Source organism: Polypterus senegalus, chromosome 18, assembly GCF_016835505.1.
Source record: "Polypterus senegalus isolate Bchr_013 chromosome 18, ASM1683550v1, whole genome shotgun sequence".
Taxonomy (NCBI): Eukaryota; Metazoa; Chordata; class Cladistia; order Polypteriformes; family Polypteridae; genus Polypterus; species Polypterus senegalus.
Window position 1 is genome coordinate 78,061,233 of NC_053171.1, and position 9,077 is coordinate 78,070,309.

The window sequence follows — 9,077 nt, forward strand, 5'->3', positions numbered from 1 at the left end:
TTATTTTCTATATACAGTATCCCTATGGTTTATTTTTCATTCAAGTTTATAATATAGTGCCTTTCACCTATATTTTCCTTTATATCTGAAACTAAATTGGTATTCTATGGATGGGACAACTGACGAATGTCGCGAACTGTGACGTAAAGGCACTAAGACACATATTCACTAATTATTATTATTATTATTATTAAAAACTTACTTTACAGTGTATATCCAAATGCTGTCAAACCTATTTAAGTAGGTAAGTAAATATTTTATAATGTGCAGTAGACGTAGTATTGCAAATGTAGTCGTAAACCGATAAAAAATATTGATTATATAGTGCCTTTCATATCTATCTATCTATCTATCTATCTATCTATCTATCTATCTATCTATCTATCTATCTATCTATCTATCTATCTATCCGTGTGTCTGTCTGCTTTTAAGAATTTTCTAATCCTACATCCAGTTATTATATAATGCTTTGTATCACTGGCAGTTAGTCTTTTTATAGTACTTTTCATCTCTGTTGTTTAAGTGTATTTTATATCGGTATATTTTTCTATTTATTCATCTATCCCTCATTGAGCGCATATCTTCCTAATAATTTTGTATAGTGCCTTATCTATCTATCTATCTATCTATCTATCTATCTATCTATCTATCTATCTATCTATCTATCTATCTATCTATCTGTGTACATATTGAACAATGTTTTACTTTATTTATATTTGAGATCCGAGTAGTACCGAATAGTACCGACATATGATATATAAAAATGAATTAATCTGAATGTTTTGTCCAGTCGCTTGGCTAAATTGTGGTTATTGTCCCAAAAAACGACCACTTGAACAACGCGTTTTCATTCCTTTATTTCTAGAGGCATTTATAGTTTTTTTTTTTTGAAGGTACAATATACTTTATTATTTTTAAAATATTCCTGAAATAAGTGATTTGCGTTTTACTTGCTGAAGCACTAGTAATAAAAGGACATTTCGTTAAAAGAAGTGATTAAAAAAAAAACGCTCTGCTGGCAAACATTTGGATAAATTGAAGAATTAATGCTACGTTAATTATGAATAAAGAAAAAAATGAAAACGAGACGATAGGACAGTTGTGTTCAGCCCTGCGGACTGAATTGTCCTCGCGTTTTTCCTCTTTTGGTGGCTGCGGTCCATTCGAGCTCCTTACCTTTGCCGTGCTGTACTTTTGAAATTTTTGGAAGAATGAAGCAGATCCAAGCGGCGACACATTCAAAGAGCATTTTGGAAATGAGGGCTTCTGTCACCATTTTTAGAGTTCGCTATAAACGCCGAGGCTCTTTGAGTATTTAATAACGAGCACGTTTGGTGTTTTATCGAGCAGTCCCTCAACAAACACCACAGCATTTACAAGTAACCGCTTTGTTGGATACGCGAATATATTCGTTGTTTTTGGAATTTCGATCCTACAAATATATATATCGATGCCATCATACGACGAACAACATAAAATACTATTATTAGAGGCTTTAAATCACTTCTCAAATTTGAAACCAATAAAAAAACAACGACGTACAATCAAAATGAAGACCCGTTTCGGGTTCCGTATTGAATACCTCGCGTCACATTAACGAACCCAAAAATATTAGCTACTCGGATTAGTGCCATAAGCAAAACGAAATCCATGAAGAGTAATTCAGCCTAATGTCGCTCACTGGTGCCGTGACCCTTTTTCTCCAGAAGGGGTCGCCCTAACGTTGTCTCTTCCTGCCTCGTCACACGTTTTCACGAGGGTGGGTTTGCCGAACTCCAGGTTTCTTCTACTGTAGCTCTCTCTCTCTCTCTCTCTCTCTCTCTCTCTCTCTTCTTCTGTTATTTACAGTTCTTGTGAAATGTCTCACTTTACTGCCCTGAGCTACCCGCAGGATATTTATAACCTTTTTTTGTTCAAATAACTGAAAAATTATACATTAATGCAAGTTAGGAAACACAACGATAAATTATCAACATTTTTTCGCCTGTTAGTTCCGCTGATCCAAGCAGGATTTATTTGCAAATCTCAAGTCCTGAAGCTATAGAGCGTGATTTTGTTTCTGCAAAAAACTGGTCAAATGTTGACAACCTTTAAGCCAATCTAACACTCAGGATTAGCGACGAGAAACTAATGAGAAAATATCAGATCGTCCTGCCTGGGGGGTTTCCTAATTAAATCTTAACTGATTGAAAAATAAAGGCTAACAACCTTAGGGCTTAACTTAACTCGGTCCTCTTGTATTTTATCGTTTTGTTATTTATTTTTCAAGTCAGATGTCCCGTTTTATTTAAAATCACCTAGGCTGACCATTTTAAAGTATACGAAGCGACGACGAATTTGAGCCTTTAGCGATGTGATTTTGCTAATTAGAAATTTTACATCATTAAGTTTGAGGGGATGGGGGGGTTTGGGGGGGGGCGCGATCTGTCACTCATTTTTAAGAAGACAGGCACTGCTGGAGTGTGAAGAAATCGGCTCTAATTCAAAAAGGCAATCAGGCAGAAAAAGTCCTCAACATTACCTCAGCATTACCCGGCTAGTTATTAATCGCTTTTTTTTATTTGCGGGGGTGGGGGGTCACAAGATTTGTTTTTTGACAAAAGCTTTTTTTTATTATTCATTTTTGCAATCGACCGTGTGTTACTAACTGTAAGTATTTTGCTTTTCAGGCATCATGTAGTCTGAGGCGCACGCTTGTGTAATTCACCCGTGACAAGTCGTGCACGCGCGCTCATTAAAAGCCGCCTTTTCCCCTTCTTTCTTTCTTTCTTTCTTTCTTTCTTTCCCCCCGACACTCTTAACTTCACGAGTTTCTCCAAATACACGCCAAACTCTTTAACAAATCCATCGATTCCGAACGGCACCTTTGCAGATCCCCGACGAGGACGGGTACAATCGCCGTGGTGTGCTTCCCGAGCGCCACTTTCGTCTAACTTAACGACCATCCACCGCAAACTGTAAATACTCCGTTTTCAAGGGTTAAATGTGTTTTCAAATTAAAGTATTAATACAACGCTCCGAGTCATTTTTTTTTCTTTACATCGCTCATTTTCCTGTGTGCCAGATACAAAATTGTTGAAAATAATAAATAGATTATTCAGAGCTGTCTCCCTCCAGGCTTGATCACTGGGACCAAATAGAAGTTGGCATCCAGCACTGGAGAGAATTAAACGAAAGACTTTACAAAATTCCTGCGGGGAATAAGTTGTTGACAATTAAAACACACAAAACTATAAAATGTGCTAGAAGCTAGGCATTAGTAGAGTCGGCTCCAAAGAAATGTCACCGCGCTCTCGTAAATAAGGGACTTTTGCGCGCATGTGTGTTTTAAACATATCGTGATTCCTAAACATTTCCTTAGAAAGTTTATAAAGGCCACTTCAAATATTGTGCGCTTGTCATTTCATCGTTCATGTTGGGGATAATCTCATGACAGAACGCATGATCTGCGATATACAGTCCTGCAATGGGATGCGTTGAAAAATTCGACATAAAATGGCTCAACTATTGACGGCAGTCTTGATATCACACCGCAGTGTGTTGAATAGTATTTTCATAAACACACGTTTAACACTGTCGATTTTGCTGTGTGACAATCCGCAATAACAATGGTGTTTGCCTTCTGGATGCGTTTAAACGCTCTGCTATTTGCTTATCATGAATATTATGTAACCCCAGAATGCAAAAAAGTCACATTTTTTAGTGTCACTTCTATTAAGAACATACCATATTCAAGTGCAGTTTATAAATCAGCATTACGATCGCGACAGTATAATTCGGGTAATATTACGGAGAAAAATTAAGCGACATTATTTTAGCTTGACGATGATCAAAATTCGAACAAGCGGCGGCCTCTTTGCGGTAACCTGGAATTAGTAAATTAAACGGCTGACCCCCGAGCCCACGCAACTTTTTTTGTCCCTTGAAATCAGAAATATCGGACGCACTTGACGGGTTATGGCTTATGGCTTTGTAATTCGTTCTGAAAACCAAAATGGTTTGGACTAATAAAGAACTTATCTTTAAGTAATCTATTTCAGATTTTAGTTTCGTTTACGTATTGAATTTTGTTTGGTATGACAGAGGACTGGGGGATATTTTTTTACTTGTTTTCATTGATCAGTCATTCTGAGCTAATGTAATTATCCTCATCAATAGGAGACTGCAGTGAGAATCATTATGTAGGTGACATTGATAAATGATCTCCAAAATGCAGCCTTTTCTCTCCGACACCCCACATCTGACCCCCACACATAAGTAAGGTAGTCATAGAAACACCTTGAAATGAAGGGGAGAAAAAAGAAAAGAAAATCACAAAATAAAGCCAGGCCAAAAAAAAAAAGCATAATTTCGAAAGCATGCTTGGGAAGAATGTAAGACCGAGCGGCAGCGCTTTATTTATGTGGGGGAGCGGGGCAGAAGGCTGGAGCTGCCGGCTAGGAGCGGGTGGGAGAATTTTTTAGTTTATATTATTAAACAACCCTGTGTGTGTGTGTGTGTGTGTGTGTGTGTGTGTGTGTGTGTGTGCTGGAATTCATAAAATTTTAGCAGCCGTAAGGTCGGAAAGAGATAATCAAATATGCGCCTTTTATTGCTGCAGTCAGTAGTTTTGGCTTTAAATCATTGTTGTCATTGCTTTTATTGATTTGCTTTCCATCGGCCTTTTTATACTGTAAAACAAAATCATTGTACAGATCGAATAGCCTCGTCTCCGGCAGGTACCACGCCACAAGAGCCGTTATATTTCGGGTTAATTAAGAGCGCCGCGTCTCGAGATCCCGGGGCGGCAGGTGCTTCGCCTTTTCAAACGCTCGCTCCTTCTGCGCGATTCACGCCCGTCCCAGGAACGAAAAGGAGCGCAGATGAACGAATGTCTCTGGGAGGACTGGGGGCTCGCTTTATTGCAACGGCTGAAGCTAAAGGAGCTGTGACAGAGCGGAGATGAAGGGGTGGGCTTGTTTAGCTCGGCTGGATCATCCATCATCGGTGTCAGGATGAATGTGCAAAGAGAAGCGGCGGCACGCAGGCAATCCCCCCTTCTGTCTACCTAAGAAAAAAAAAAAAAGAAAAGAAAAGAAAGAAAAGGAAAACGGGTAATATTCTAACTCCCCCGTCTCCAAAAATCGCACGCTCTCGGTCGCTTCAAATCAGCCGAGAAAACGGGGACTTCTTCCTCCCAGTGCAAGCAAGAAGGGAAAACTTCATAAAAGTGCTCTTTACGCCACCGTAGCCACAATCAGACGAACGCACGAACACTAATTAATCCCGGAAAGGTTTCACCGGTTTTCTAAAAATATAATGACAGAGAAAAAAGCTGAAAGCAGCCCTGACAAGCGTGCTATTTGTTGAAAAGGCAAAACGCGACACGCCGGCATCTCCAAAGAGCCTTCCAGCTGCTAAGATGTTTTGTGGTTGTTAGCTTTTGTAATCGAAACATTTCGAACACAAACACGCGCACACATATTATAGATATATATTGTCTGGATCTCTGAAAATATATCGATATGGAGAAATGGAGGGAGATACGACCGCTGAAGGACCTGCAGGATCTCCAAAACGAATGTTTCCGCCGGCTTGAGAAATGCTTTAGCTGGCCGTCTCGAATGCTAAAAAGAAACATTTAAAAATAGCAATATACACTAAAGTGAAACTGCTACGCTATGACGAGAGTCACTCACCAATCTAAAAGAGCTTGGAATTAAAGGCACTATATTCAGTCGATCAGCGTTACGTCTCTATTACATTACTACACAGGACACTCGCTGTTTATGCCATTTTGTAAAAAAAAAAAAAAATACAAAAAGAATAACGGGAATTTAAGGCGAAATTCGATCATTAATATCGAGAGAAACTGCCTGACAAGAGACATAAAATATCGGATTCGAAAAGAAGAAGAAATGGCAGGGTTCGGAGTTAAAGTCAGCTTAAATATAAAACCGGCGTTTGTTCAGTAATAATGTAGAACTGAAAATCGTAACTGTACAAAGAATTAAATTAAAAGCTCTGTACATGATATTATATATATATATATATATATATATATATATATATATATATATATATATATATATATATATATATATATATAAACGGCAGCAATCCTAGAACAGAGAACTGTAATAGCATTCATGCATGTATGAAAAATCCCACAATATTATCAAAATATATTATTGGATTAATAGCTAATTACAGTAATTCCTATTCACAAAATACTTTTTTCCCCTTTAATTCTGAGCATTTAGTACTTCAAAGGGGCTATCCATTAAAACGTGAATAGGGGGCGGGGGAGTGGGGACTAAACTTTCAAACTGGTAAATTCTATCTGCTTTGGAGTGGGCAGACTGCGAACAGAGATACAAGAATACTGCAAATTTTAGTGAGAAGTTGTGGTTGTGGTTGCAGTCTCAGGGGTCAAACACTGTCAAGAATAAAAAAAAACAGATACCTCAGGGTCAACTACAGGGCAGGCCAGACGTGGCCAGCTGGGGCCGCTGTGCAGCGCCGCGCCGCACTGATCTGCCCGTCCGTCCGTCCGTCCGAGCCTGTGGTGGTTTCCCGAAGGAGAACTTGGGGCGAGACGGGCACTGGACGGGCGTGCGAAGGAGCGAGCGTGCGGACTGACAACAGCGAGAGGGCTTCGTTACAGACTTACACAAAAATAACTAAAATACATCAATCAATCATATATATATATATATATATATATATATATATATATATATATATATATATGAGAGAGAATTGGCATTTGTCTTTTGAAAATCCTAACAAATACGTCTAAAATGTACAATTGCAAATGGATCTCATAAACATTTCTGATAGCATTTCCCTTAAAACAATAAAATTCTTGTCTAAGTTATTAAACATACAACATTTTCAAGCATCTAAAACACAGCACAGTTTCATTAAAAATATTAATAAAATGTAAACGTTGTAAAAAGAATATCAATAACATAAAATGCGAAAAAAAAAAAAAACAGACCAGTTATTGTGTTAAGCCTTTTAAACAGTACTTCCCATTTTATTTCCCTTAATGATAAAATGCTGTTTTGGATCTAGGAGCAAACTTTATGTTTTTAAATTTTAATGTAATTTGCTCAATTTAACAATATTTTCAAAACAAACTCTACATATATATATATATAAAATATATGTATGTAAAAATGTGATTTCACACACACGCACATATATTATACAATATATATATACAGTATATACTGTATAATAAAATGGGTATGTGTATATATATGTATGTACAGTATATGTATATAGTCACATATAGATGTCCATTTTTACACATATACATTATATATACATATTTAGATAGACAGATGGATATAAAAGTTAAAAGATAACAGACCCAGCGTTTCATCAGGTATGTATATAAATGTATGTGCACATACGTACAGAGTGTCTGCCGGTGTATATACAGTATGTATGGATGTTTGTGTGTATATAGAGCTGTAAAACTGTTGTAAATTATCCTTGGGATATTTTGCTCTTTACCTTTATTTAAAACAGAATGCAGACAGCGTCACCTGCGAGCCGAGCAGCTCACTATCATTTATTTATTTGATTTATTTTTTGCCTGCTCAGTGCTGACAGTGAACTGGATGCGTAGACGTACATTCCACGTGTGTGTGTCATGTATAGCTCAGTAGAAGTTACAGTATTTCTGCTTTTTTGTTCAAAATGACTCCTATTGAATATGATGAGATATCCATCAAGGGAAAAACCTGTAACAATATATCATCGGAGGCAGTAAATTTTTGACGTTTTTAGGTATTATTATCATCCTGAAAATAAATGAATTAATACCTTTTGTCACCGCATTTTAAATGTATCTCCCATACTGCAGTTCCTAAGCTGAGAATTCATGTACAGGTATAACATTTTCAACAGATTAAACACCTTTTTTTTATTTCCTGAGGGGGAAGAAATAAAGTTTTGATAGTAAAACATGTAAACACACAGAAATCTAACAAAAATCAAAAATGAAATATTTATTACAGCATGTGTGACTTAACACCTTTTAAACATAACGTCACAGTCCTCATACAAGTATTTAATGTATTTTTCTTTTTTCTTTTGACAAAGCTTAAGGGAAACAGCATTTTCTTCTAGTGAGGAACACGTGCTGAGAAAGGAAGGATTTCATGGACATACAATACCAATTCCACAGCAGGTCTGATACTAGCAAAAACATTCTTTTTCAATTGAGGTAAACACATAGAATATCTAACATGAAACAATTAATTGACTGAACTCTGTACGAAGTTTGTTACAATATTCTCTGCTTTTTTTTTTCATCAAGCTTTGAGTTCATATTTAAGTTGTTTTATTTTTGGTGCAAGGACCATCAATAACTTCTTTCTTTGCCATTGTCAGTACTGTCCATGTGGCAAGTGTGTCGATTCCAAGGCTAAGAACTATGGGGAGAAGCTGCTACTCCACAATTCCTAAATCCTTCAAAAGGCTCTGCTGAAGAGTCCAAAGGGGGGGTTGGGGTTGGGGGGGAGAAAAGCAAAAAAAAAACCAAAACCAACCAAGAATTCACATGATCCAGTGCTCGGGCAGTTCAGGGCACATTCATTCAACAATGTAAAAAATAAGGAAATGAGTGAAAAGCGACGTTGTTTGGGGTGCGTTTTCAAGCAGCCTTCCTTCCTGTCTGGAGTTCTGTTCCATGGCCCACGAGTTCTGTCCACCACAGTTATTTCATGTCAGGCTTCTTTTATTGCTGCACCAAGACAGTCTCTCTTTTGGGAACAACACACATAGTGTGGAAAGCAAGGAGAAACTTTTCTTCTAAAACTATCTGAGGCAACATAAATCGAGTGATCAACAAAAATGCACAAATTTAATTTAGTTCCTATTTTTATACTACAGTAGATATTAACTCTTGGAGCCTTTTATTACTTATTTTCCTCTTTCAGTCGGACTTCTTTTTTATTTTTAAAATTTTTTTTCTGTTTTTTTTTTTTTTTTTCCCCCAATCACCTCCTATTGTTCTTTAAGAAAGCCCAAGATGTTACAGTTTCTTCTTGTGAGCTTGGTCCTCTGTTTCTCATGAAAAT

The 9,077-nt window shown here is 37.2% G+C and overlaps 1 protein-coding gene across 3 annotated transcripts in view; it reads right to left on the reverse strand.

The window, feature by feature from the left end:
• Positions 1-7,977: 7,977 nt before the first annotated feature.
• Positions 7,978-9,077, reverse strand: part of meis2a (Meis homeobox 2a) — a 115,057-nt gene continuing 113,957 nt past the window's right edge. For all 3 annotated transcript variants that reach the window (XM_039740982.1, XM_039740984.1, XM_039740983.1), the window contains exon 12: positions 7,978-9,077. This exon is cut by the window's right edge and continues 433 nt beyond it. The gene's annotated coding sequence lies outside the window, so the exon portion shown is untranslated.